The sequence below is a fragment of the Toxorhynchites rutilus genome, chromosome 3, assembly GCF_029784135.1.
Source record: "Toxorhynchites rutilus septentrionalis strain SRP chromosome 3, ASM2978413v1, whole genome shotgun sequence".
Taxonomy (NCBI): Eukaryota; Metazoa; Arthropoda; class Insecta; order Diptera; family Culicidae; genus Toxorhynchites; species Toxorhynchites rutilus.
The window spans coordinates 190,826,135-190,848,954 of NC_073746.1; the positions used below are offsets into that span (position 1 = coordinate 190,826,135).

General features: G+C 39.2%; 1 protein-coding gene across 9 annotated transcripts in view; it reads left to right on the top strand.

Moving 5' to 3' along the window:
* Positions 1 to 22,820, top strand: part of LOC129778586 (uncharacterized) — a 108,243-nt gene that overhangs the window by 24,390 nt on the left and 61,033 nt on the right. The window lies entirely within an intron of this gene.

Consider the following 22,820-nt stretch of genomic DNA (forward strand, 5'->3'; position numbering starts at 1 on the left):
TTTTTTACAAGCTTCCTAACCTCGATGGTTTCGTCGCTGGAGATACACTCACATGCTAATGCGAGAATGTCATCCTCCGTTGCATTCACAGCAATACGAGATAGAAACACCCAGCATTTTTGCGGCTCAGGCGGAACTGTCGAAATTGAGGCAGAAGTTGCAGATGGTTTTTTGTGCCACATGACAAACATTGAAAATGTCATTCATTTGACATAATCCAGCAGTACTATACTCATCTAGCAATCCCATTGATGTTGTGCTGATTGAGGAACATGAAGAGTCTGGGAAAAGGTAATTTTGTGTGCTTCTCGTCCAACTGACCCCGGGCATGTTGAAATCACCGAGTATGAGGATGTTGTCTTTCGGCTTCATGCGCGAGGTGATCCAGGAGAACGATGTGATATGACGGTCGATAATACTGGGATCGTTGACTAGATTAGGTGGAATGTAAATAGTGCAAACGAAAATAGCATGATCGGCAAATGAGATTTCCACCCATAATTGCTCTAAGGTTGACCAATTTGGCGGTTGAAGTTCACGCGATTGTAAATTGGAACGAATGGCGATAAGAACACCACCGCCTGTGCGTTTGTTGCTGTTAGTCAGTGACCTGTCATGTCTATATACACTGTAGGAAGGCCCAAAAATTTGCTGGGATAAAGTATTCTCGTTAAGCCACGTTTCGGTGAATATGTATGCGTCGTATGATGCATCCGAACAAGCGAGATAATAGTCGGTGATGCGAGTGTTCATCCCACCGACGTTCTGATAGAGTAAAATCAGCTGTTCATTTACGGGAGGTAGGTTCTTACACTTCCCGGCTGGATGCGTTGCAACGATGTAGGCGTTATTCGAGGGAGAGTACTTGCTGGTACTGATTACTGCCAACACGTAAATCGATCAAAGTGAACAGTGACAAAATTCAACTTATGACACAAATCTAATCGACAATAATTTTCTGCTCCGACTTCGGAGGTACTCAGAAGAGTAAATATGTGAACTTGCGGTTTGTGAGTTCCCCGAGACGGTCATATTACATATCATTAGGTATGTACGACCAGGAAGATCACTCCGCGACATGCCATTGTGGTCCAAGTGTGAGCGCACCGACAAACAGCAATACTGTCGAATGTTGCCCGCACAGTCGGACCAAACCTGTCAGGCTATTGGTCCACGCCGGTACAAGTTGTCGGAACTAATCGATTGGTTCCACCACATGATGCGCAACGATGAAAGCTGGTGGGGCTATTGGCGTTTACGGTACGATCCTACTTTCATAATGAAGGTGAGATTTACAGAATTCGTTCGCACCTCGTTCCCGTCGGGAGACTTGCCCCGACACCGAACCCGTCGAGCGCGAATATGTGACCGATGATGTCAAAAATGGTGTCCAAAAGTTGAAACAAATGATCAGTATACAATAATTAAGTTTTATTTGGTGATTTTTCGTGTTTTCTATCACATTGATTCCACTATAGTATGTGAAACTTTAATTCATTAACTAGGGCTCGCATAGAAGTCTATGAATAACACCTGGTACATGTGTGCTCCCTTCGGGTACGAAAAAGACATTAAAGTATCACGGTGGAACCTTCCTCACTTTACTAGTTCTGACGGTAGGTCACAAGGTAACACGTACGATTATCTGGATTAAGGGGGACCCCTGTCTGGAAGGTGAATTTTCGCGATTTTTTTTCGAATGTTACAAATAATGTGATGTGTTAGGGCATTTTGGTTATTGTTTAAGGTTTATATGAAGTTGTATTTTCCATTTTTTGAGTGCACGAATAATGATTATTACACTGTTGACAGTTGGATCCAGCAACTACGGATCCAGCTGTCAACATTGTCTGAAAATCGGTACCTTGCTGGTGATATCGGTTCAGAAGCAACGGGGTGTCGTAGAACCCATCGTAGAATTCCAATAAATATTTCGAAGCTTTAAGGGGTTTTTGAAAATTCGAAAAATTGCTAAAATGGCGGTCTTTTTTGAAAATAAGTCATTTTACATGAAAAATCGCTGAAGCTCAAAAAAATGGAAAAAATTAAACGGCTATGCAAATCAATTAATCCAGATAATCCATTTTTACATGCTGATAGAAAATTTCAACCGAATCGGTCGAGTAGATTCTGAGTTATCGATACCATCAGTTGAAAAAACATGGTTTCGGGAGAAACACGTTTCAAAATTCGTACAGCAATACTACATTCTTTGATGTGACTTCATACTTTTGGCTGTAACTTTCCAACGGAATCAAATATCGAAAAATACTTTTGGGATAACATTTCTGAGGGCATAAGCTTCTCAAACATGCAAAAAACGAAAATTCGATTTTTTCGAATATCCAGACCGAGGTCCTCCCTTAAGGGATAAATGGAGAGCGATATTTGTTTTTATTTATATTTTGACATTCGACAGCTCCATCGAAGTACAGGGTGACTCAAAAGTCATGAAATTCTTCAAACATAAGGGCACTGTCAATACGGTGTCAATAGTCAATAGTTGTACTACCAAACAAACAGGTGGCCACTTTACCCCACGTGACCACTTTGTCCCCACTACCTACATGTTTTTATAGAAGACATACAGTGTCGGACAATAGAATAGGACCACAGCTCAATCCAAAACAGAAAGTGACAAAACTTTGAGAAAAAAATTTCCATTTAAGTGCATCAAACCATTTACAAATTGTAAATTCCATTCTTCGAAGAAATTAAAATCATCCGTAGTTAAACCAATTGTCCTTTATTTAAAAATGCGTTTTAATCATACTTACTGACTAAAATAACGCGACATAAAATAGGACCGCTTTAGAATTCATGGTAAAAAAATTTAAAAAAAAAGGAAATTCATACCGTGATCGATTTGCAGGGTTAGTACTTGGTGGTATAACCCTTATTACGCATCACTTCTCGCACCCGGTTCGGCATCGACTCCACCAGCTTTTGGCACGTTCTCAGCGGGATAGCGTACCACACCGCCTGGATTCTCTCCCACAGCTGCTGCTTGTTTTTTGATTTTTCGGTGTACACCTTACGTTTAACTATTTCCCATAGGTTCTCTATGGGATTGAGATCAGGGGACTGTGCTGGCCACTCCATAACGTCTACCTTATTATCCTGGAACCACTTTTTAACCGTTTTAGCGGTATGTTTGGGGTCGTTGTCCTGCTGGAACTGCCACTTTAGGGGCATCTCCCACTCGGCGTGTGGCAGCATTACTTCCCGAAGTATCTGGGCGTAGAGATGCTGGTCCATAATCCGGTCGATCCAGTACAAGGGACCCACCCCGTACCAAGAAAAGCACCCCCACACCATGATGTTACCTCCTCCATGTTTGAATGTTTTATTTGTATACTGGGGCATATACGCACAGCCGAGTGGGCGATGGACCCAACTCTTTCCGTCCGAGCCGATGAGGTTCACTTTGGTCTCATCCGACCACAGCACATTTCTCCATAGTTTCTCCTTTTCCGGGTCCATCGCCCACTCGGCTGTGCGTATATGCCCCAGTATACAAATAAAACATTCAATCATGGAGGAGGTAACATCATGGTGTGGGGGTGCTTTTCTTGGTACGGGGTGGGTCCCTTGTACTGGATCGACCGGATTATGGACCAGCATCTCTACGCCCAGATACTTCGGGAAGTAATGCTGCCACACGCCGAGTGGGAGATGCCCCTAAAGTGGCAGTTCCAGCAGGACAACGACCCCAAACATACCGCTAAAACGGTTAAAAAGTGGTTCCAGGATAATAAGGTAGACGTTATGGAGTGGCCAGCACAGTCCCCTGATCTCAATCCCATAGAGAACCTATGGGAAATAGTTAAACGTAAGGTGTACACCGAAAAATCAAAAAACAAGCAGCAGCTGTGGGAGAGAATCCAGGCGGTGTGGTACGCTATCCCGCTGAGAACGTGCCAAAAGCTGGTGGAGTCGATGCCGAACCGGGTGCGAGAAGTGATGTGTAATAAGGGTTATCCACAAAGTACTAACCCTGCAAATCGATCACGGTATGAATTTCCTTTTTTTTAAATTTTTTTTACCATGAATTCTAAAGCGGTCCTATTTTATGTCGCGTTATTTTAGTCAGTAAGTATGCTTAAAACGCATTTTTAAATAAAGGACAATTGGTTTAACTACGGATGATTTTAATTTCTTCGAAGAATGGAATTTACAATTTGTAAATGGTTTGATGCACTTAAATGGAATTTTTTTTCTCAAAGTTTTGTCACTTTCTGTTTTGAATTGAGCTGTGGTCCTTTTCTATTGTCCGACACTGTATAAGCTTGATTCTACACATTTTGTCAATCTTTCAGGTAAATTTCCAATAAAACTTCTTTTATTTCGATTATAACCGACACATTGCCGACCCATTTTTGGCATTTTTATATCGAAGAAATACTGCAAATGCTTGTTTCATTGAAAGCAAAAATCCAGGATTGGAGAATACGACAGGTGTGATAATCTTGTCCAGATAAGGCTTCTTGTTGCATCTGTTATAGCTCAGCTGTGCCCGTCGGTGCGTTTTCATGCTGTAATATTACTTCACCGAGCAAAGTTTGAACTTACCATTTGTTGTCGGTAGCGATCTGTATTTACCGTTTCACCTGATTTTAGAAGCTTATGGTACATCATTCCCTCCTGTTCCCATCATACACACAGAGTATCGTCTTTCAGTCGGGACGGTTTGGCTTTGCAGTGGATTGGCCGGCTTCACCAGGTGAAAGCCATGATTTTTTTTGCGATTAGGATTCTCGAAAAAAAACCATTTTTCGTCGCAAGTAACAATCCAATGTAAAACCGACTTCCTTTGGTGCCGTTGGAGAAGCATCTCACTAGTGATTTTGCGATGGTTCATTTGCCGATTCGCTTTGACCGCTTTTTTCAAAAAAAAAAAAAACTAAAGTAGCGTTTCCCGCAAATGCCTTTTTATTATGAACAACCAAGTTACTTTGTGTTTTGCAGAATCACACTAACATATTTTTAAAGTTTAATGTCAATTGAAAAAAAAAATATGTATACAGTGGAACCCCGATTATCCGCGAGCGGATGATCCATGGTGCGGCTTATCCGCGAAAGCGAGTTCCATAGTAATTCTATAGACCTTCCCGATATTTGTCAATGAGTGGTAGAGTCTCGCTGTTTTGTTTTGGTCATGACTCTTACATTATATGATCGCTGGTGCGACCTTACAGATGGATAGTTTTATGATTTCTGTATTGATGGAACATAGTTCATCTAATATATCTTTTATAATATATGAGGGGCTTAGAATGAAAGGGGTGTAAGTGATTTGATCGATTTCTCTACATCGACTCTCTCTTTTGATCATAACTTAGCTGCAAATACATTCCCAGCTGTATTTGATGTGGAAGATAGGTCAGAACCTCATCTATCGGATTGTATAGCAAACTTAAATTAGAACGTTTTTGCAGTTGAGTTATTAACTAAATAAAAAGTTGATGAAGAGAAATCGATCAAGTCACTTACACCCCTTGCATTCTGAGCCCCTCATATATCATATAATACACGCGACAAAAAAAAATAGAGGAACAGAACGCGAAGTCGGATATTTTGAGTGATTTTTGACATGCTGTATCTTCGTGAAAAATCAACGCACATCGATGGGAAGCGCACCATTTTGAAGCTACAACTTTCAGGTATTATAATATTTTACATACATATTTTTATCTTGGTGTGTGTAGGTGTAGTGGGCAACAATATCGGGAAGAAATGAAAAATCGTTTTTTCTTTATTTTTTCAAGAATATTCTGGACTAACCCAATTTTTTACCTACCAACTCAACAGCAAATCCAATTAACCTTATTCATCGGCTTTTATTTGGTTCTAAGAACGTAGGACCTTCCCACACAGAGATATTTCAGTTTGAATGAAAAATTACCCTTTCGTCTTTGATGATGAATAATTCAATAAACAAACATCGCATCGCAAATCGAAAGGCAGTTTTGAAAATTCCAGTGAATACTGCACAAGTTAATTTGTTACTTTGACGGAAAAAAAATATAGAAAATTTTTGCATCGATTTCAAAAAAGTGAACAGGATTTTTATAGTGTTTCACAAAATCCACTGTAGTTCTGCAAATATCGCAGTTAGTTCCAATGTTTTCAGGCAAATTTTTAGCCTAGAGTATTCTTTAAACATCCGTGAACGTTTCATATTGATACGTTAAGCCGTTTTTCCTAGCCGATTTTTCTAAGTTTGGAGTAAATTAGAGGAGCATTCAATCACAAATCGTACCAGAAGTATAAAATCATACGCGACTCTCAGAATGAACGATTCGTAACTTTCTTCTTTATGAGTTTGTAGGTGTGGAGTGCGTGTATGTGTGGAAATGCGTATGAATAGGTGTGAGTATCATCACTCCTTACAATATTTGTACATACAAACGCATGAAAACGAAAGTTATGAATCGTTCGTTCAGAGAGTCGCGTAGGATTTTGTACTTCTGATACGATTGCGATTAAATACTCTTCTAATTTACTCCAAACTTTGAAAAATCGGCTAGAAAAAACGGCTGAACGTATCAATATGAAACGTTCACGGATGTTCAGAGAATACACTAGGCTAAAAATTTGCCTGCGAACATTAGAACTAACTGCGATATTTGCAGAACTACAGTGGATTTCGTAAAACACTATAAAAATCCAGTTTTTGGCACTTTTTTTAAATTGATGCAAAAAATTTCAATAATTTTTTTTTCGTCAAACTAATAAATTATCCCTGTACAGAATTTATTGGACTTTTCAAAACTGTCTTTCGATTTGCGGTGCGATGGTTGTTTATTGAATTATTCATCATCATAGACGAAGGGGTAATTTTTCATTCAAACTGAAATATCTCTGTGTGGGAAGGTCCTACAGGAATATTCTTTGAACCAAATAAAAGCCGATGAATAAGGTTAATTGGATTTGCTGTTGAGTTGGTTGGAAAAAATTGGGTTAGTCATGAATATTTTTGAAAAAATAAAGAAAAAACGATTTTTTATTTCTTCCCGATATTGTTGCCCACTACACCTACACACACCAAGATAAAAATATGTACGTAAAATATTATTATACCTGAAAGTTGTAGCTTCAAAATGGTGTGCATCCCATCGATATGCGTTGATTTTTCACGAAGATACAGTATGTCAAAAATCAACTGAAATTTTCGACTTCGCATTCTGTTCCTCTAATTTTTTTTGTGGTGTGTATATCTTTTTTAGCGCCATAACTAACATGCCGGGTGTTCGGGTTCGATTCCCGTTCTGGTCGGGGGAATTTTTCATCAACGAAATTTCCTCCGACTGATCACGCGTATTCTAGAGCTTGCCACTCAGAATGCATTCAAGGCGTGTTATTTGGCATAGAAATCTCAACTAAGTACTAATAAAAAATGACGCAAGTAATACTACGTTGAGACGGCGAAGTTCCTCTAGGAACGTTAGTGCCATTGAAGAAGAAGAAGATATCTTTTTTCGTGTTTTCACCTCTTTTTTACCCCTTGATTGCATTATCCGCGATTTTCGTTATACCCGCTGACCTTGCCCGACTATTCAGCGGATAATCGGGGTTCTACTGTATATGTCAAAAGGAATGTATCCGGAATAAATCGCTGCAGTAAACAACTGCGACAGAAACAACCACTTAGAAAAAGTGTAGCAGGCTAGAAAAATTGTGGCGCGGGAAAAACATCATGTGTATAAATGCATCACATTTCTATTGTAAAATTATTCTCTTGTTTTCGTTTTTCGAAATTTATTCTGAGGTCAATGTAATGGAGACGTAGTCCCCATTTAGCGAGGATAAGGAACCGAGGCCCAAGCCGCCAAGATGACGCGATCCGAGTCCACTGCCGCTCTGCCGTCGAAAGCGACGGTGTCTCGCACGCAAACCTTGGATCCATTGATTGCCCGGTTAGTTTGAAACATAGGATACGATCCTATAGGCCCATTTATACGTTGCTAGTAGCTGACTTGACAATGAGCAGCTACTGACCCGGTGGACTCGCTTGACAATTGGTTGACTCGCCTTGTCCGTTCACACAGTGTGAGCTGCTGGCGAGAAACTAGATACTACGGCACGGGTTTACCAGGGATGCCAGGCGACTTTTCAAATGTCCATCAAATAGTCAGAAACAGCAATCAGGTCCGAATTTGTCAAATGATTGGTCCAAAATCGACTTCTTTATTGGCAGTTTTCATCTTAGGTTTTCAGTTGAATGTATCATCACACAATTTTATAGCAAAACAAACGCTGATCGTGTTTAAAAATACATACTTTGTGCTGAATTTCTTTGAACTGAAGGTACTATCCGAAAAAGCAGAAAGAGAAAAGGATTCGGGCCAGGAATTAGATGCAAAGAAAAGGAGCAACAAATACAATATTGAAGGAACTCTACGATGAGGATCCCCGAGATTACAGAGCAGTGTTGATAATAACACCTGAACAAGTGAAAAAACTGTTGGATTTAATTGCTCCACGAATACAACGCCAAGATACAGTCATGAGGGATGCTGTACCTGCAAGAGTTAAATTAGAAATGACATTGATGTGCCTTTGTTTTGGAATATCGTTGGGATTGTTGTCGATATTTTTTAGAATCTCGAAAACATCCATAGCTCAGATAATTCCGAAAGGATGTGATGTTATAAATGGTAGTCTAAAAGATTTTTTTTTTTAATTTTATTTATTTTGTGAAATGAAAATGATAGTCGATTTGCAGGTGCAATAAATACGCTTCAAAAATTTTAATAATGAATGAAAATGTACTTTTTTAAATCGAATATGTATTCTGTTTCTTAGAACAATACTTTTTTTTGTAAGTTGTGATCTGATAATGATTCTATATTAGAGATTCTCAAGAAAACTATCTCAAAAAGAAAGCGTGCCCCGCCAGCGTGCAAAACGAAATAACAATTATTTCGTTTAGAAACTATGAGGGTTTTATTTGTTTTTCCAATAATTTTCAAGTCTATAAATATCTTCACATATTTTCAAATATCTTAAAAATAAAGACATTTCATTACATTTGGCATCACTGATTCGAACGCTAAATTCTGTTTTTGACGTTGTGAAGCATGCAAGTGCGAGTAAATTCAAAAAACTTTGAAGTAGCTCGCACGCCGGATCACACATGACAATAACTGGCATGATGTGTTCACACGGTGTGAGTAGCTGCACTGCAGTAACTGACTAGACCGACTCGTATGCTTACTCGCACCGTCTGAACCCGGCTTATGGCAATGTTCGACCGACACAAAATCTCCCATTGAATGAAAAATAATTCCGGTTTTAGTTCCGCCATGTTGATTATTTTGAGATACATTTTACATTTACTACATGAGCCTTGTAACTAACTCATAGGTTCACATAATATTACATTGTTTTTCAACGGGCTTATGTGCGAAAAACATTTTGAAACCATGCTGATGTGGATAGAGATATTTGCTCGGACTTTTTGTGTGCAGTTAAATTTCGATTCTTGCAATTTATATGCGCATACATTTCACCATCACGATACGATCTGTTTTCGTAGAGTATGCTCGTTCCTATCCTAATGTTCATTCTATCAAATTTGTGTTTTTTAAAGAATATGCTCTATCAATCTTCTTAATTAATATTAGCGCCTTCAAAATAGGCCGCTTCTGAAACAATACACCTTTTCCAACTGGATTGTTCAATCCAGTCATCGAAACACTTTTTATAGCATCGTTCCTGAATAAAGAAACTATCTTCAGTTCACGCAGCCAAATCATTGTTATGCCTTCAATGATTTCATTCAACATGTCCCACGAAGCGGTAATTTGAGTTTCGGAAATAGGAAAAAGAACACCCATGTCTCGTCGCCAGTAATTATGCATTGGATGAACATCAGAAATTGATCAACATGTTTCAACATGTTCAAATATGTTTTCAGCCGCTTGATTATGATGAAATTTTTGAAGAAAATTAAGCTCTTTTGGCACTAGTCCTGCTGCGACTTTTCTCATGCCCAAACCATCAACAAAAATATGACGAACGGTTTCGTGAGTGATATTCAATTCATGGACTAGCTTTCTCAAAGTCAAACGACGATATTCGAGAGCCATTCCTTTTATTTTGTCGATATTTTCATCAGTTGAAGAGGTAGATAGTCGTCCTTGACGTGGCTAATCGTTCATCACTTCTCGGCTGTCTTTCAATGTTTCATACCATCCGTACAACCGTGTTTTCGACAAAGTTGAGTCGCCGAATGTATTCTGCAACATTTCCATTACCTAAATCAAAAATTGACGAGAAAAAAGTAAACTTGTTTTTAATTGTGCTGTAAACAAAACACATTACGGCCACATACAGTAATGCTAACTTAAAAAAAACAAAAAAATCTTCAGCGGGAAGATTCAAAATTACGAATTACAGTTATATATTTGCAAGAATGTATTACACTTGCTAGAAGGATATTTCAAATTTTCCCACACTACATGGTATGTTCTTTCTTAAACATACGGAGCTTCGAGCGCCACTCTAGAAAGGAAATTTCCGAATGCTAGGTGAACTCGTTTTACTCACGTAGGTGACGTCCAAATTAAATTCCTATTGAACTGACCGTTGCCAACATATCATGTTCCCCTATGACATTTTCTGCTTGAGTTCTCCTGAATTGAGTTCTCCACCGACAGTTCTGCTTGAGATTTTCCTAACGATCTTAGCATCATTCATATCACCCGGGTGGTTTTACCTGTCTAGACACATTGAGTGAAACGGTAGGGCGATTCATGGGTTTTCACCAGGTGTATGGCACGATTATCGCTATCTCACTCTACCTACCGTCATCGCATATCTCACTATCCCTCTGCTGTAAAAGTTCATCATCGACATCGCGATATGTCAGATGGTGGTAAATTGGTAATTCGCGATGGTGTCGACGTCTGGTGGCGACTTCAAATAAGGGCCATAATTTGTGTCCAAAACTTGTTAGTGTAATCTTTATCGGATTAGAAGACACGAAGCCGGTTTTCAAATTTTAAAATTTGAATGAAAATTTTCACATCATGTTATTTAACTACTTGAAACACGTATTTCTGACTTTCATTCAACCACATGGCTATACAATTCCAAAATTGTTGCTGTTTTTTTCATTAAAATATTAAATTGTATTCATAAACAATTTTCGCATGAGATTTTTTCACCAACTGCACACAAAAATATTTTTAATTCAAATAAAATACTAATTTCATATGGAAAAGCTAATTTTCATTCATAATTTTAATTTTGAAAACGTTCATTCCGACTGCAAATCAGCTATTCGTTGACGCTCCCCTGAACTAGTAAACGAAGCACAATGCCGCCAACGCGGATCGCTGTTTTGAAGAAAATAAATGCTTTTGACGTTTGAGATGTTGGTACCAAAAACATGGCGGGTGTCATACAGCTGGTTTTCACGTTCACCAAAACATCGCGTGCTGTGGTCAATTGAATGTGGCGTATGAGGACTTGAGTTCGGTTTACACTTCTATCGAATCATTCACCCATATTCCAGAACATTGAACGAGTTCGAAAGTTTCGCTATCTGATCGAAATCGATTTTTGGATTCTGCAATCCATCCGAGATTCAACCCCAATCGACATTACAAAAGTGGCAACAATGACATTAAGATGCCCGAATGCAATTTTAAATTGTCGATATATGAATGAAAATTGTTGCTTGATGTTATTTGAATACTTTGAACACGTATTTCTCACCCCAAATTAACCATTTCTTATAATTTTCCTAACATTGGCGGGACATGCGTACTCTGGAACCTTTCCCCAAGAGAGCAAACAGTGACGAATAATGTCAGTTTCTCATACGGAGCTCTGAGCTATTTTTTCAATTGAGTTTGAAAATATGATGGTGTGTAATTTTGATTCTTAATAAGAAATAATAAGATTATAATCCAACTTCAATTAAAAATCAGGGGCTCAGAAGGAAAGGGGTGTAAGTGACTTGATTGATTTCTCTTCATCAACTATTTTATTTAGTTAATAACTCAATTGCAAACCGTTCCAATTTGAGTTTGCTATAGAATCCGATAGAGGAAGTTCTGACCTATCTTCCAAATTGTCAAATACAGCTGGGAATGAGGCCATCACCTTGTCGAAGCCCCCTGAGGGACTCGAATGATTCAGATAATCCACCCGATATTCGCACACAGCAATGTATTCTATCCATTGTAGCCTTAACCAGTCTTGTCAGCTTCCCGTAGAAGCCGTTTTCATCCATGATTCTCCATAGCTCTTTTCGTGTTATTGAATCATATGCGGCTTTGCAGTCGATGAATAGATGGTGCGTTGGGAATCTGTACTCACCGCATTTCTGGAGGATCGGCCGCAAGGTAGACCAACCTTTGAAGAAGCCGGCCTGATAACCTCCCACTAATCTGTTTGTAAGTGGCAATAGACGACGGAATATGATTTGGGAAAGCACTTTTTAGGCGGCAAAATGCATGCCGATTTTTTCAAAGTTCTTGTGAGTATACAGAAATCCATGTTCATCTTTTGTTGACAAATCATAGAACAAAGTTTACAGTGATTGCTCGAAAGTTTTCACAATCTAAGTTGTCGCCTTTCTTCAAGATAGAGCAAATAACCCCAACCTTTCACTCCTCCATCAGAAATTCTAATTTAGTACAACTTATTGATTGTGTGACGTGACAACGCTTTGTGGACACTGTTTTTTTCGCACAGAGAGCGTTGTCACGTCACAAAATGCATGCCAATTTTTTCAAAGTTCTTCAGAGTTCTTGTGTTTTTTTTTTGAAAAACTGAATATACAGAAACCCGGGAAATCGGGTTATGTTCTACCATCCAGAAGTTTTTGAGTTGAATGAATTCAAAAACGAAGACATGCTCAGGTTTCAGAGCAACCGTTGTGAAACCTTTCTGGCAGAAGAGGAAAATCAAAACGAGGTATAATTCACGCGGGTGTCGGAACAGGCATTGCACTGCAGCATGTGACACTGTTCTCGATTAAGGAAGTGGCTAGGATTGCCAAGAATGGTGACGAACCGCTACCGATGAGACACCGGGAAATGCATGGTTGCAACATAAACCCTTCGCTGAAACTTGCCGTTGATTGAGGATTAATTTTGACTTCAGACAAATTGATGAAACGTGTTCGGTTGTATACCGACATTAAGGACATCGAAATGAGCAAGCGTTTGTTACCGAAGAAATATGGTGGTATTATGCCAATTTTTCTGATGTACCGATGCCCGCGGCGTTATAATCTCACGCGACTGAAACAAGCAGATGTCGCCGAAAACGACTCGCTATCGTTTGAAGCTGCGCTGCTGGAAGATAACCAAATTAACGAAGCTCCTCTTGAGGACTGTTGGAGCAAGATTGAAGTGCGATTCACATACAACATCCACGTCACGTTCACGTTCCGTCACGTCACGTTGCGTCAATTATTCTTCCTTGGAATTCCTATTGAAGCATTCACATACACCAACAACGGCAAGTCGAAGTTCCCGTTGCCGGTGTATGTGAATGTTTACATAAGAACTGCTTGGAAGAATAATTGACGCAACGTGACGGGACGGAACGTGAACGTGACGTAGATGTTGTATGTGAATCGCATTTAAAACAGCCATAAACAGCGTAGCGAAAGTCATTGAAGGCATAACAATGATTTGGCTGCGTGAACTGAAGATAGTTTCTTTAATCAGGAACGATGCCATAAAAAATGTTTCGATGACTGGATTGTTCGTTGGAAAAGGTGTATTGTTTCAGAAGCGGCCTATTTTGAAGGCGCTAATATTATTTAAGATGATTGATAGAGCATGTTCTTTAAAAAACACAAATTTGACAGAATGAACATTAGGATAGAAACGAGCATACTCTACGGAAACAGATCGTATCGTGATGATGAAATGTATTCGCATATAAATTGCAAGAATCGAAATTTAACTGCACACAAAAAGTCCGAGCAAATATCTCTATCCACATCAGCATGGTTTCAAAATGTTTTTCGCCCATAAGCCCGTCGAAAAACAAAGTATTATTAAAGGGTGTGTCACATCAAATTGCATCACGGAAAAAACGCTGTAGAAATTCGCCCAGTAGACCGATCCTTTTGAAAATTTTAGACAGTAAAATAAAAACTATCAAACAACTTTTGGCATTTTATTTTTATTCATACTTCGAACCCAAGCCCGTATGCTCGCACCTTCCTCTTTACCCCGTCCATAAGGTTCTGTACAACGTCAGGTTGTAGTTTTTTTGAACAGAAATCAATTTTCCCTTGAAGTCCGCCTCCGATTTGACAACTTTTGGGTTCTTCCGGAGGGCCTGCTTCATAATCGCCCAATATTTCTCTATTGGGCGAAGCTCCGGCGCGTTGGGTGGGTTCATTTCCTTTGGCACGAAGGTGACCCCGTTGGCTTCGTACCACTCCAACACGTCCTTTGAATAGTGGCACGAAGCGAGAACCGGCCAGAAGATGGTCGGGCCCTCGTGCTGCTTCAATAGTGGTAGTAAGCGCTTCTATAGGCACTCCTTAAGGTAAACCTGCCCGTTTACCGTGCCGGTCATCACGAAGGGGGCGCTCCGCTTTCCGCAAGAGCAGATCGCTTGCCACACCATGTACTTTTTGGCAAATTTGGATAGTTTCTGCTTGCGAATCTCCTCCGGAACGCTGAATTTGTCCTCTGCGGAGAAGAACAACAGGCCCGGCAGCTGACGAAAGTCCGCTTTGACATAGGTTTCGTCGTCCATTACCAGGCAATGCGGCTTCGTCAGCATTTCGGTGTACAGCTTCCGGGCTCGCGTCTTCCCCACCATGTTTTGCCTTTCGTCGCGGTTAGGAGCCTTCTGAACCTTGTATGTACGCAGGCCCTCCCGCTGCTTGGTCCGCTGGACGAATGAACTTGACAAATTCAGCTTATTGGCGACATCCCGGACCGAACTTCTCAGATCACGTATAAACTGCTTAACTACGCGCTTGTGATCTTTTTCACTGACGGAGCATCCATTTTTGCCGTTCTTCACCTTCCGGTCGATGGTTAGGTTCTCGAAGTATCGTTTTAGTACTCTGCTGACCGTGGATTGGACGATTCCCAGCATCTTACCAATGTCCCGATGTGACAACTCCGGATTCTCGAAATGAGTGCGCGGGATTGATTCACGACGCTCTTTTTCGTTCGACGACATTTTTCCAAATTTACGAAAAATTGACAGTGAAGCATGACCAACGTGATCTATACACTCTTATCTGATTATAAGCGAAAGTTGAAGATATAATTCCTAAAAATTAAATTTCTACAGCGTTTTTTCCGTGATGCAATTTGATGTGACACACCCTTTATGTGAACCTATGAGTTAGTTACAAGGCTCATGTGTCGGCAACGTAATCGCTTCCATCGTTATCATGGTCCAGCGCCTGTACGCCATTCAGGTGTTCATCGAAGTGCTGCCTACACATTTCGGTCACTTCACGTTCGTTCGTCAATATTCTACCATCCTTATTCCGACACATTTCAGCTCATGGGACGAAGCTTTTCCGGGATGCATTGAGTTTCTGGTAGAACTTTCGCGACTCATGAGAACGGTGCGGTTGTTCGAGTTCTTCACACTCCTCGTCTTCCTGGTGGCGTTTCTTTTCCATGAAGAGTTGGGTTTGCTGTCTCCGCTTTCGTCTATATCGTTCCACGTTCTGACGAGTAGTTTACGCAGCATTAGCTCCCGCGCAGCGTTCTTCTCGTGTAACACTTGCTGCCACTCATCATCGAACCACTCGTCTTCGTTCCACGTGCGCCTAGGATGTTCTCCGCTACGCTGTTTATTGCTGTTTTAATCTTGCTCCAACAGTCCTCAAGAGGAGCTTCGTTAATTTGGTTATCTTCCAGCAGCGCAGCTTCAAGCGAATGCGAGTAGTTTTCGGCGACATTTGCTTGTTTCAGTTGCGTGAGATTGTAACGCCGCGGGCATCGGTACATCAGAAAAATTGGCATAATACCACCATATTCCTTCGGTAACAAACATTTGCTCATTTCGATGTCCTTAATTTGTTTATTTGTTTATTTGGAGCAGAGAAAAGCCCATTTTAGTGTGCTTGAAGCTTTTTTCTAAAATGGGCATAAAACCTGCTCATTTTTGCGTCAACAGAAAATACAGTCCAAATGACACAATCTTAATCCTAACAAAAATACGACTTATTCTAACTTAAAACTAGGTTAGTATGTCCAAGCACTCCACGGAACCTACTCTTATTGACGTAACGAGACAAGTGGTAGTCAAATACATGAAAACAACGGTTGAACACACGACACATACTACTAATAGGCTCATTATAGCCATAATTGGTACGGAATGTACGAATTCGGTGGAAGTCATGGGAGTACGACGAGGAATATTCATATTGAATTCATTCAGCACAGCATGGCAGTCTATTTGAGACTGAACAACATCTGCGACGAAAGCAGCCTTCGCTACGTTCCGTCTATTTTCGAGAAGCTCTAGATCGATTAATCGACAACGATCTTTGTAGCTGGGAAGATTGAAGGGATCGTTCCAAGGCAACCATCACAGAGCAACAAACAACACGTTGTATTGCTTCTATTTGTTATATGTTGTTTTGATAGTACGGGGCCCATACAACAACAGCATACTCCAAAATCGATCGGACTAACGAACAATACAAAACTTTTAGACAGTGGTTGTCTGAGAACTTCTTAGCAGCTCGGAAAATGAAGCCCAAGCACTTCGAAGCTTTAGAAGTAATGTAAGCAATATGGTCTTTAAAATTGAGCTTTGAATCTAGGAGCACGCCCAAATCCGTAACCTTATCCTCCCGATTAAGAACTGTAGCGGCAATAGTAGATAGAGAATACGGAACGTTTGCGAGCGAAGGAGATGACGGAGCATTTGTCAGCGTTCAAACTCATATGGTTTATTGCACACCAATCGGAGAAGCTATCGAGTTCCCGCTGAAGGAACTGCGCGTCTTCTTGGCAAGTCATCACATGATAAAGCTCGAAGTCATCTGCGTACGAAAGTTTGAAACATTTCAGAGTGAAGTTGATGTCATTCAAATACAGCAGAAATAAGAAGGGTCCAATGTGACTACCCTGTGGAACACCGGAAGTAACGAAGAAAGGTTCAGTAATAATATCACCTACTTTAACTGCCATTGAACGACCAACAAGATAAGAGTTTAGCCAACTTAGTAGAGTACCAGAGAAACCGAGACGTTCGAGTTTTGCTATTAGTATTTCATTTCATTCATTTTGTCGAATGCTGCTGAGAAATCTGTGTAGATTGCGTCTATATGTTTATGGGTTTCTATAGCACTGATGATGAAAGACGTATAACTAATAAGAATAAGATTGGTGCTTGTTGATCTTTTCGGCATGAATCCGCCTTTGGGTAGTGCAAACGTAGTTGAGACGGTTGTGCTTGAGAAAGTCGAGAACAATCAGCTCGAAAAGTTTAGAAGAGGCACATAATGAAGCAATTCCCCTGTAGTTTGAAACTTCCCTTTAGTCGCCTTTTTTGAACACTGGAAAGACGAAAGATTTTTTCCAGCATATAGGAAATGATCCAACTTTGAGAGAACGATTGAAAATTGTAGCTAGGGGCTTAGAGATAGCCGTACTGCACTTCTTCAGAATAATTGATGGTATTCCGTCGGGACCAAGATTTGATGAACCTTTCAAACGAGTATATGTTGTTTCCACGGAGTTATGAGTGATCAGTGAATGAGGACCGATGGTTGGGCGATGTGGTACGTTATATACAGCTAATCTGAATTGGGTTAAGTGTTTCTTCGGTGAAAACTGCTGAGAAACGTTCCTTAAACAGATCACTGATAGTAGGGAGAGACATCCTTCTTTGTCACCTAGCTTCATAGTTGAGGGCAATCCGACTTCCTTCCGTTGTTCATCTATATAATCCCAAAACCTCTTGGGATTTGTTTTCAAACTAAATTGAATTCTATTCAGATAAGTGTGGAACAAATGCTTGTTCCACCGTTTGTATCTGTTATTGCAGGCAAGGTAGTACGCGCTAGTGTAGGAGTTGCGGTCTTTGGAAAGTTTCTTAAGCGCCGATCTCTTAATCGACTTTAGCCGCTTGAGTGTGTTGTTGGACCATGGGGGGTAAGCATTGACCTTACATACCATTTTGGGAGTGAACTAATTGATGACGTAGGAAACCACGGAAGTAAATATCTCGACGGTTGATTCCACACTTATATCCTGCAACATGTTATCCCAATCTACAGAAGATAAGAACAGGTTCATTTCCGTGAAGTTTGTTTTCCTGAAGTTGTAACGAGTTGCTTCTGAGACTGGGATGTATTGACAAGGAGTTAAATTCTTGATGAATAATTGAAAAGGCGGATGATGACGACACTCCTTAACGAGTGGGACCGGAGCTTTAGAGATCATCGTATCCCGGTTGAGCTCTAGATTTACAAAACATAGATCTAGCAAACGGTTGTTGGTGTTGCAAAAAGAGAATTAATGTCGGTATACAACTGAACACGTTTCATCAATTTGTCTGAAGTCAAAGTTAATCCTCAATCAACGGCAAGTTTCAACGAAGGGCTTATGTTGCAACCATACATTTCCCGGTGTCTCATCGGTAGCGGTTCGTCTCCATTCTTGGCAATCCTAGCCACTTCCTTAATGGAGAACAGTGTCACATGCTGCAGTGCAATGCCTGTTCCGACACCCGCGTGAATTATACCTTGTATTTGATTGTCCTCTTCTGCCAGAAAGGTTTCACAACGGTTGCTGTGAACCCTGAGCATGTCTTCGTTTTTGAATTCATTCAACTCAAAAACTTCTGGATGGTAGAAAATAACCCGATTTCCCGGATTTCTGTATATTCAGTTTACAGAAAAAAAACACAAGAACTCTGAAGAACTTTGAAAAAATCGGCATGCATTTTGTGACGTGGCAACGCTCTCTGTGCGAAAAGTCTCCACAAAGCGTTGTCACGTCACACCATCAATAAGTTGTACTAAATAAGAATTTCATCACTTTCCTTTGAGATCTCCCCTTCCCCTTCCAAATGTCCATCATATGGGGGAAGGTGGTCCTAAAGCGACCGGTGGCCCTGAATCTACCGCCCCCCCCCCTTTGTATCTCAGGAACGGTGCTCCCAACCGAATCAATGGCTCGCACAAGCTTCGTTCATCGAGCGACGCTCACTACCGAGGGAACGCATCTGATTTTGCTATCAGATATTTTTTATACACTCTTTGCATCCGTGTGCCTGTGCGCAAGGGCGTTTATGTTTGCGTGTTGAAGATGACTTTGACTTTATTCTCTTTTTTCATTCTTCTTCGCGTACCCATGGAGATATTCCAACGTTACCATTCACGATCGTATTGTGGGATTTCATACCATTTCCGGTTTTAACCGGAAAAAGATGGGAAAATGCTAACGAAAAAATAAAAAATACGGGTCTAATATTTTACAATAAAAAACCAAACGACCATTTTCCGCGAAATTCTGAAAATTACTATATCGGTTTGGCATGGAATGGATGTATAACAACATTTAGAAAGCAATTTCATTATATTATTAATATTTATATCTATATATATATATATATATATATATATATATATATATATATATATATATATATATATATATATATATATATATATATATATATATATATATATATATATATATATATATATATATATATATAATCTCGTGTCACGGTGTTTGTTACCGAACTCCTCCAAAACGGCTCGACCGATTTTGATAAAATTATGCACAAAAAAACATGGTAGGCATGAGAATAGGTTGTAAACTATATATGATACCGCTAGGATACCGATTACCATATATTTAATACCGAATACGGCTATGCAGAAAAAAAAAATCAATTTCGCTGAATACAATTTTTTAATTTTTTTTTTAAAGTTTGGCTTTAAAATATACATTTAAACCCAAATTTTCGCCCTTTTACCACCATCCCCAATCGTGATCTTAGTATTTTTGTATAAACAATACTACAATAATTTTGTTCGTTTTTCAAACTGTTCGTATTTATTCACGTTGTTCAACGATAAATGGCGCTTCGTTCGCTATATCGAACTTCCATCCAAACATGCGTAAACAACCTCAATTCGTCTAAAGTAAAGCGCATTGGCAGCATGCAGGGAATCTTATTGAATGAGCATAATGAATTATTGAATTTTTTAAATCACATTTGCTCGGATTGCAAAATGATAATCACGTTATTACCCACAATCCGTATAAAACACTAACTGGAGAGCATGTGTCCATTTCCAATGTGCATGTTGTTAAAGACAATGCTGGAATCATAGTAGGTGACTGCACAGCGACGCGAGAAATTGTATAAAACAATAATATGGAGTTTTTCGGCGTCATTCAATGTTCACTATCTTCTTCAATGGCCCAAACGTCCACCTTCTCAACGTAGTATTACTTGCGTTATTTTAAAATATTAATTAGTTGAGATTTTTATGATAAGCAGCACACCTTGAATATATTCTGAGTGACAGGCTTTAGAATTTATCTGACCACAGTGCAAGGCAAACGAAAATTCTTTGACAGAAAATCCCCCAGTGTTTCCGACTTCATTCATTATGAACATTATTTCTTATTTTGAATTAGGATGATCTTGGTTTGTCCAGTCGAAAATATGATCATGGTTTGCCACTTAATTCAGCGCTCATGTGTCAAATAAGGCCTTCGAATGTTTCGAAACATATAAATGAAATTGCCTTTTACATGATTTATAGTAGTTTGATAGTATATTTTTACGAAATCACATGTTTTAAAGGATTATAAAATACACCTTCTATTTGTGTCAATGCGCCCCTCATTCGAGCTAACTTTTAATCGATCACCAGATGATTATTTGGCACGTATTTAGACCTTTTCTGGAGTACAACACTTATAAATATTGTAAACATCATGCTTGCTCACCATTTGTATCGGATTTACATAGCTAAACCATTAAATTAACGCATTTTGATGAACTCAATTCTGATCATGAGTTGTCCAATTCAATAATGTTGTTTTGTCCACATGATTTCTATGGCAACCGCTTGGCGCGCTGCAGTTTGTTTATGTTTGTTTATGGTGTGCTTCGCGTATAGCAGAAGTATGGTTTTTCTGTGTTGATTGTGTTGAGGTGAACACTTCTAAAATGCCCAAGAAAAGGCAATATTCTGAAGGAAGCCTAAATTATGAATGAATCAATATGATGACAGTAAACTCAAGCAATGATAAATGCAACAACTAATTGTGAATTCGAATGTTTTCATTCAAAAATGGAGATTTCTAAAACCGGACAAACCATGATCATTTTTTTGGGCAAACCATGATTAGAGGTGGTCAAACCATGATCATAATTCTTCTTTAAGGAAAATCGTTAAAAAACATAAAAATTTGAATAATTTCAACACCTTATGGTAGTATTAGCAACTAGAGACTTGGGACTTTTCAACAAACCCAAACTCGTATCGATTATGTGTGATTTTCATGAAGAAAAATCGATTTGCATTTACTAGTTGCGTAAAAAACACCCCAAATTGGACAAACCAAGATCATTTACCCTAATATTTATGAACATGCAGTAAGAGAAGGCGAAAGAAAACGAGAGAGTGGAGAGAGCTTGATGATTTTTTATGTGTGTCGTATGATGATTCGGCGCCAGGACACTGTAATTCTACGATGTCGTGGACAGTGCCAAGAATTCATGCAATTTTATAGTTAGCAATAGCTAGTATGCTATAAGTAAATAATGAAAATATGTATAATCATGGTTCATTTGCGATAACTATATCGGATAACGGAGATAGCGGATCGAACTGTAGGTACAGTACTATCGAAATGAAGCGTCCCGTAAACCTAGTGTTAATGTTCGCAAGTCGGAAATAGCAAAAAGTCAGGTGTTGTGATTTCACAATTTTTTGTGATTTTGTAGTGCACCCATGGCCGAGTGGTTAGCGTCTCACATTATCATGCCGGGTGTTCGGGTTCGATTCCCGTTCTGACCGGGGGATTTTTCTGTGGTCACGCGTATTCTAGAGCTTGCCCCTCGGAATACATTCAAGGCGTGTTATTTGGCTTAAGAAATCTCAACTAAGTATTAATAAATGACGCTAGTTATTGCATACGTTGAGACGGCAAAAGTTCCACAGGGAACGTTTACGCCATTCAAGAAGAAGAAGATTTCACAAAAGCATTTGACTGGCAACAAGCCAATCTAACTATAAAATATTCTCCAACTGATGATCATTATAGGAAAATTTCTCAATTTTACTATAACATCGTTTAATTTTATGTGATTTATACATGAAAGCGTTAGAAAAGTGTTTGTAGTGAGTCAAAATGTTGTCAAGTCACGCTGGAATGGATCGTATACTTTGCGTGACGTGACAACAACTTCTTTATACTCCTCCATCTGTGGACCGATCTAAACCATATGTTGTGGGTTGTTGACATTTTTTTTTGTTCAAAGAAAGCCAAGTTTAAAAATGTTTGAACTTAGGTTCATCTAATAAACTAAAAAAATGCTCTATTTTTGTGACGTGACAACGTTTCAAAATACCTGTTTTTCGAATGCTTGATTCTCATAAATTGCAAAATGAAATCTAAGTCTACCCACGACTCTTCGAACAAGTATTTAACTATTCATTCAATGATATATAAACATTGAAATTTGGTTGAGCAAGTGCAGGGATATATATAAAAAAAAATACTGAAAACAAAACATATTTTAGATATAAATAAGTAATTTATATTTAAAAAAAAACATCAAATCCGTTTCAAAGAATTTATGATTTAGTGCCTATTCAA